Source organism: Euprymna scolopes, chromosome 2, assembly GCF_053919585.1.
Source record: "Euprymna scolopes isolate OS-2025 chromosome 2, ASM5391958v1, whole genome shotgun sequence".
Classification (NCBI taxonomy): Eukaryota; Metazoa; Mollusca; class Cephalopoda; order Sepiida; family Sepiolidae; genus Euprymna; species Euprymna scolopes.
This window is the reverse complement of record NC_136483.1, coordinates 90829841-90838582: the sequence shown is the minus strand read 5'-3', so window position 1 is coordinate 90838582 and position 8742 is coordinate 90829841. Positions and strand designations below refer to the sequence as shown.

General features: G+C 33.7%; 2 pseudogenes; both read right to left on the bottom strand.

Moving 5' to 3' along the window:
* Window positions 1-5550: 5550 nt before the first annotated feature.
* Window positions 5551-5688, bottom strand: LOC145242885 (U2 spliceosomal RNA; annotated as a pseudogene).
* Window positions 5689-5982: 294 nt separating this feature from the next.
* LOC145243410 (U2 spliceosomal RNA) lies at window positions 5983-6107 on the bottom strand (annotated as a pseudogene).
* Between the last annotated feature and the right edge of the window lie 2635 nt (window positions 6108-8742).

The following is an 8742-nucleotide window of genomic DNA, read 5'->3' as shown; positions in this document are numbered from 1 at the left end:
TAAACACATTTTGCAGTTTTAACAAAAGAGCTACAATCCTTTTGGTCAAGATCAAAGTGTAGTATCTGTTCTTCAGATGTTGCACTTCCATTTCTTGTTCTCTTTCGGTGGAGGAGAAATCCGTCACGACTGAGACAATTTTTATTTTTGTACCTTTTCTCCACGTTAAAAAAAAGACCCTGGTGTCTAACTCTGTCCCGTGGGGAGGCATAGTAAATAGGTACAATAATATCAGGGCGTCTCCATTTACGCTGAACATCCACAGAATGCTAGCATCAATATATTACATATGAAAGAGCCCGCTGCGGAATTTCCGCAGGTCCCGATAATAATAATAATAATGATAATGATAATGATTATTATTATTATTATTATTATTATTATTATTATTATTATTATTATTATTATTATTCGCTTTTCCTGTTAAATGTCCCTTTCCTTTCTCGTGTGTTTCCTTCATTCTCACAGTTTCTTTGTTTGTTGTATTTATATTTTTTCTTACACTTATTTTCAACTCTTATTTGATTTTTATTTTTGGTTCCTTTTCTCTATCTCTTTTGATTTACATTTTTGTTCATCGAATTCTCCCAATTTTAGTATTTTCTATTTTTCTCCACCCGAAGACATTATTCAAGACATTGTTTCATTCTATTAAACACGTCAACAACCATTTACATATACTTACATAACGAATGGAAAGTCGAGAAAAAAAAAAGCTGATGTACACAGAAAGTAAAATATTAATTTGATTTTTTTATTCGGTCAAAATCTATCTTTGCTTTTTATTTCATTGATTTCAATCTTTATTTCATTTACATAGATTTATTTTGGGCGGGAGTTATTCGAGTAAAAACGTCGAATATGGAAAACAGAAGTAGACATATTTATGATGCGCCCATTCAATTTGGGCGTTTAATAATGACAATGCTTATCCGTGACAGACCAACACAAAATGTATTTTACAGATTAAGCGTGACAGTATAATGAAATGGTATTTTAACTGTAAGTCATGCACAAAACAAATATATGTTAAAATAGATGCGTGACGAACAAAAGACAATTGACAATTAAAACTAATGGGCAAGTTGATGGACGTTGATTTCTCATGGACATAATAAGACGTAAGTTACGTTTTTTATTGTACGTGCTTAACAGGGAAGACGTTGTTTTATATTGGGGCGTGACTGGCTAAGAAAAGATTCTTATCCAAACGTAAGCATGACCAAACCACCTAAGATTCGATTCCAAACGTAAGCGGAACGAATCACCTAAAATTTTATTTTAAACTTAAGCATGACAGACCACCAAAATTTAATTTAAAACGTAAACATAAGAGACCATTTAAGATGTAAAATATAAAACGCATGACAGATCACCTAATATTCTATTTTAAATGTACGCATACCACATCACCCAAAGTTATATTTCAAACGTACTTACGACAGATCATCCAAAATTATATTTCAAAAGTACTCACGACAGATCACCTAAAATTCTATTTCAAATGTACGCATAACAGATCACCCAAAATTCTATTTACAACGTTAGCATGACGGATTACCCAAAATTCCATTTCAAATGAATGCATAACAAATCACCTAAAATTATACTTCAAACGTAAGCATGACATAGGATCAAATTTCTATTTCAAACATAAGCGTGACAGATCACTGAGATTTTTATTTTAAACATACGACTAACAGATCAACTAAAATTATATTTCAAACGTAAGCCTTACAGACTATCCAAAGTTATATTTCAAACGTAAGCTGACAAACCAACGAAACTGCAATTTTTAGCTTAAACATAAAAAAATAATACTATTTCAAACTTGAGCGTGAAATACGAAAAAAATAGATTAAAAAAGTTTTACAAACAAAATGGTTGTGTGAAAATTAAAACTGCCAACTTTATTGACGGACTAAGTCACTGATAGAGATTCTTGGACACATCTAATCTAAGATACATCCGTTAAATATGGGTGTTTTCAATAAAAAATGTCATTACAGATTCTAGAGTTAGAGTCGTCCAAATATTTGATTTCAAATCTAAGCGTGACAGAACAAATGACAAGCACGATATCTGATACAGATGCTTTAATGCAACTACAAGATGCGTCCCTACAATCAGTGCGTTTAACGTTTTAGAAAAGTTTACTCTAAAGTTAATGGTAAAATAGAAACTATCACCTTCTTTATGACCTGGGCTTGGATTTTTATATCTCCCACCTCCCAAAAAAACAGATTAGACCATTCTTGTAATGACCTTCTCCCTGTTGATTGCGATGTACTGCTGGTTCTGTGTAGTTCTAGGAGGTCCACCCTCCCATGATTTGCCCTCAGACTTTGGAAGGAATTTAGTTTATTGCTAATAGTAAGGCGCCCTGCTGGGAATGCCGACGAGGCTGCACAGGCATTCTTTACAGACTCAGTAGGCTCCTTCCCTGGGGCAATGACTTCTTCAATCCAACTTATCGACCCAAGTGTCACAGTTCTCGTGGCGGAAGAGAACTAAACACTCACCTTGCTTATGATCGCAATGTCTAAATCAGCAATTGCGAACCAGTGTTAATCGTAAAAGCCCCAAATTACTTTTTAGGCCGGGTCTATTTTTAAATGATGATGTGTTTCAAACCATTTGAAAGATTTTTAAAAAATAATAAATTCACACTGTTTTTTTTTATTGTATTTTTTTTATTTTGAAAATATTTTTAACAAATATATTTTTTTTATAAATAGAATGTGGTTTTAGTATTTTATTTGTAATCTAATATATAAACTTCACTATATTCATGTTTGTGTCTATCTTTATTTTTTCATAGGGAATCTCTGTTACAGGAAAACCGGCTGCCCCCTTTTCCTGTAAATAAGAACAACATTAGATAAGCGAAAAATGAGATTAGGATAGGCCGAGCTAATCTTTAAATTTAGAATTGGAATTTTAGAAGTTTGCTATTGCTAAATTCCATATAAAATAGTTAGATATTGTTTGTATTGTAAAAAGAATATATTGTTCATTCTTTTATGAAAACTGAAGTAAAAAGGTCAGCCAAAAAGAATGAACAAAACAAATTAAAAATATATTGTAAAAAATATGTGAGGTTAAAAAATAGGTTAGTTGATAATTCTTTCTTTGCAGAAGTGTGTTTTGGAAACGGTGCTTAGCCACGTGAGTTGGTAACGTTTTGGAACCACACATTTGACGTCATAGCAAATTTCTCAAGATAGGAGCTAGTTTTAGTCACAACAGTCGGACAGTCAAGTTTGAACAGTCAGCAGAGTCGGTCGAAAAGAGCTGACATGATCAGAGGAGGGTCCCCTGAGAGGCGAAGGTGTAGAAGTTTAACCATGTAGAACGAATGTGAAATCCTAACGTCAAATCATTCGACCGGTCAACTGAAATAAAGAACATCATCGGTTTTTATAACTGTTGTCTTCGTGTCGTCATTGAACAATTGAAGGTAATGTGTTAATCATCTTAATATGAACTTTGTATAACCCCCTTCCAAGTAATGTGTCTCCTCCTCCATCCTAAGTAATGATTCTCCTCTCTGATGTAAAAGAACACAGTAATACACATTCCTTCAATAATGAATTCCCATCTCTCTCCTCCCACTCTGTTATAAATGTCTCTACTATCATCGTCAATTCTGTACCCGTTATATGTCCCCGTCATCACGCGATATATGACCCCATCCCTACACAGCATCTCTTTCGAGGCGCATAAACGTAAAGCGGCGCCAGGAGAGTCAAATAATTGCAATTTTTTGTGACCCTTATTATATAGGATTTTAGCCCAAAAATAACTGACAATGAGTCAAAATTGAAACGAAAAATAGACCTTGGCAGGCATAAGCCGACATAAAGTGCGTTCTCTATGGACTCGGAAACAGCTAGACCAATTTTTTTTGAAATTTCACACGATGGTACTTGATGCGTCTGGGAGTGTTCCTATGTATGATTTCTATCAGAATTCGTCTGATAAATATTAAATAGATACTCAGAAAAATCCGATCAAAAAATGAAGTCCAATTTTAACCAAAGTTATACTTTATACAACCTAGTATCACAAGTGACTTCAGAAGTGTTATCAACATACAAGCTACAAGGTTAGACGTATAAAATCATTAGTTCTTTTATAAGACAGAGCCAACATTACAGACAATTTTATAAGATTAACAGTAGATTCTCTACAGTGCAATGTAGACTACAATGTATTGTTGACTAAGTTACTGCGACGAGGCTTGTGAAGCTTCCTCCCAGTACATTGCATAGAGGGTGTGTCCCTAAGTAGAATAGGCAATCAATCGATTTGATTAAAAAGTAGACGATTTCACCGATTTCGAGGACAATAACTGTATGGGAAGGTGGAATATTTGTTCATTCTCATTCAATCCAAGACAACGTCGGGCATTACTGCTTGTTTAATTAATTGATATATTACAATATTTGTTTACCGTTTGAGTTTCATCTGTGAAAAATCACTTTTCAAATTGTTTTGCAAGTTGTGTGGAGGAGGTTGGATAACTCGCTCCTGTATTGTGATGTTTATTTGGTTCCGGGAGCTCATCAGCCATTCGCCAGTATTTGCTCTCGTCAGATTTCAGTTTTCCTGCAAAATAAATACTTCTCCTTGTTAAGAAAATAATTTCAACCAAATACATGCGAAATACCTTCATATTTATTCGAAGAAGATTTAAACCCAGGCCGGTTAAACGCCGGCAAATAAATTCCCACGAGACGAGAAAGATCTGGAAAAAGAAAATGTTTTGGACGAATGCCTTATAGACTGGCCATCCATGAAGATAGTATGGAAATAAAAGAAACGAATATTTTAGCAAATATTTTCTGATTCTTCAGAATATTTGGCACAGGGAAAGAATAAGGTATATTCAAGCTGTGTACCCAATTATTAGTCTTAGAAATGGTGCGTTCTCTTGGGAGGTATAAAGTGTTGGAGAAATACCAAGGCAATTTTTGTAACCGCAAAAACAATTATAAAGTACACGATTTTCTTTAAAAAAAAAAAAGAATAGTCTGTCTGTTTGTTTGTTCGCTGATTAATGTTTGGTATCTCTGTATGTTTTATGAGAATCGCACTATACAGGACATAAAGTCACTTGATATAAAACGTTTTTTACATATCATTTTCAACTCCAAAACTAGTATAGATATGGTTAGATATATGCATTTCGACTCAATAAACAGCAACTCTTCGCACTTTCTTGGGAATATCATTCGTGGAATGTGAGGACTAAAATAAACAAGGCCGATAGTCATTAGTCGCGTGCTCTTGTGTAATGAATGAATGAATACGTCAATGTAGGATTGACATGAAATTCTTAAAGATAAAGTAAAATGACCGAAAATGGGCTGAAATGACTAAAACAAATGAAAAGTAAATGACTTAGAATGACTTTAATGAATTTAAGGGTGATTTGAATGGCATTAAGAATGACTTGAATTCTTAAAAAAATAACTGGAATCCTTCAAAAATAAGTTGAATGATCTGGAGAATGACTTGAATGGCTTTGAGATTGACTAGTTGTAAAGTGGGTGATCATTTTACATTAAATTAATACAGAAAAGTGATCCTCCACTTTATACCAGAAAGTTACAAACATAAGTACAGCATGTAATAAGAACAGATACTGCACTTTGATCTTGGCTAAAAGGCCAAGAAAGGGGTATTTATTTGCTCCACCACCGAATAAATGAGGCATAAGGCCGATTTTAATGTGAGGAGTGAAGGGGGAAATGGGGGCTAATTACCCGGGGAGTAGGGGGGCTGGATAGTGACAATTGGTATGCAGGGTTGCCCCTAAATTGACCAAGGTCTTATATGTGGGGTTGGTATTTATTTGCTTCCACACTGAGCAAATTAGGCACAAGGCCGATTTTTAATGTGGAGAGGGAGGGGGAGGGAAAAGGGGACCAGCTCCTATTGGGTGGAAAATGGGAGCTGGATAGTGACAATTGGTATGAAGGGTTGCCTCTACATTGACCAAGGTCTTATATGTGGGGGCAACCCCACATATGGTCTTTGCTTGCAGTATCTGCCTTAACAGATACTACACTTTGATCTTGGCCAAAAGGCCAAGAAAAGGGGGGTATTTATTTGCTCCCCCACCGAGCAAATTAAGCACAAGGCACATTTTTAAAATGAGGAGTGAAGGGGAAATGGGGACCAACTCCCCGTGGAGTAGGGGAGATGGATAGTGACAATTGGTATGAAGGGTTGCCTCTACATTGACCAAGGTCTTATATGTGGGGTTGCTCCCACATATGGTCTTTGCTAGCAGTATCTGCCGGGACAGATACTACACTTTGATCTTGGCCAAAAAGCCAAAAATAGGGTATTTATTTGCTCCCCCATGCAGCAAATTTTTAAGCATTTCTTGGCCAAAAGACCAAGAAAAGCTTAAAAACCTAAACCATACGTGTAGAGTTCGTTTACACCACATGCGTTTGTCAATAACGACATCTACAACAACATCACGCCTTGAACTGAACAATACAAGGATTTTAATTACAAGAAAAAAATATGCAATAGAATTCTTTCAATCTCTGAAAATGAACTTGGTACGGTCCGAAATATATATCAGAAATATTTTAGCTTTAAAAGTTGAAAATAAGAAAGACATTGAATCGTATTTTCTTCCCTATTTTTGTAAAATATTTTGCATTTCAACGTGTTCCAAAAACAGTTTTATCAATTAATTCAATGTTTTTAAATCCTTACTGATGCTTCCAAGACTTTGAATAACATTTACTTACGCATATATATATATATATATATATATATATATATATATATATATATATATATATATATATATATATAAGCGTGTGTGTGTGTGTGTGTACCGTAGTTGGACAAAAGAATGATATCCCCTTTGGAGCACCAGTTATTAGGTCGTTTAAACATATAATAATTGAGAAATTACTAAAATATTTTTTTATTGTTTCCGGAAAGATATAAAAGTAAACACATTCTAGCGCAAGTTCATTTCTGGTCCCCCACTTTCGAACACAGTATTTCCATTATATTGTTCAACCTTATATATATATATATATATATATATATATATATATATATATATATATATATATAGCTGAATGTTTGTGTGTGTGTGCGCGTGTGTGTCTGTGTCTTGTCACGAACAGGCGCCTATATGGTTGACTATTTTAAAAAACTGATTACATATAATGATAGATGTATTGAGACATAGGAATGGGTATGTTTGATCTGGCAGAACGGTGTTTCATTCAAATTGTGGGGTCTGCGTTCTCGCCTGGTCCACAAAGTATGGAAATAAAAAATTAAAAAATTAAAAACAAACGTTTACAAGTGTGTTTGATATAGATGTACATAAGAATACTTTGATAAGTATGTTTTAACTTAAATAGGGATGGTATAATAAAATTGTGGGGTGCTCGTTCGCGCTGGACTCCATAGAATGGAAATAGGCACAAACTTTAATAAAGACTTTTCATATCTATCTGCGTAAGTATACTTTGATAATTATGTTCCAGTTTGAAGAAATATGGTATTATATTATTATGTCTTTAGATTTCGATTCTTCTCCGAGTATTTTTCTCTTTACTTACAAGAAAGGAACTGTTTAGAAAGAAAGCATAATCGCAGCAGCATGCACTTGTGTCAGTTTTTTGCCGTTTTCTTTATTTTTATTTTTTATTTTTTTTAAGAATTTAACGCTACGTTGCCTACGGTATTTCTACGGCATAATAAATAAGCAATCTGCATTAATTAAAATAGGATGTTTATACGTATTTTTACGATCGGGCACCGTGGGTGTTTTTCGACTTTTTAATATATATTTAAAAAAAAACAAAAACTTATCATCCCCAGTATCTTGTTAGAAAACTATTTTGTTTATAAGTCAAGTAATCTCTTATAATCACTGTATTAGATTGCTTCTAAGAAATAACGTTGGTCCCAATATTATTTAAGCGATTATCAGTTTTTTACTATTAAAAAAAACTGTTTTGAAGATGAAAAACAAGAGTATCTTATCTCATAGCAGAGGCAACTCGGGGATAAGCTTTAAAGAGTGTACACAAAAGGACAATATCATAGTAATCGTTAGAATTGTAAATTTGGTAAATTGGATTACTTAAGTGGAAGTGCTCATCAAGAACTTGTTTACATTGAAGACGGACATATTGTAATTACCTGGAAAATAGGTAAAAAGAAGAGAATTCCACGGGTGTGCAGGTCTAACAAAGAAACTTTGTTCATGAAATCTACGTTTAAGTTTAGGCACAGATAAAGAATGGGGGAAATTATTGATAGTGTTTACAACCAAACGAGTGTTTCTGGTGAATGTTTGGAGAGGGGGACCAATAGATTGGAGCTGAGACGAGCACTTGCCATAAAAATAACGATAAAACAGAGGCAAGCTCGCAACATTAGGTGTATCAGAATTTTGGGGGAATTTTTGACACCCCTAACACGAAACGGCGAATAAAATATAAAAAAAAACCTCGTAATTTCTCCTTTAAAAGTGGGTTGTTTATTTTCTTTATGGATTATACTTCCGAAATAAACTATTAAAGTTGTATAAAAAGTAATAGAAAAATTATTTTTGTTATTTTAAAAAAAAAAACAGTAATGAAATCAATTGAATTTTACGAGTTAAGTATTTTTAAATTCTTAAACTTTAAAAATCTATCAAACTTTTTCTATGGATTCAATTTTTACAATATTTTCAGGGTCAAT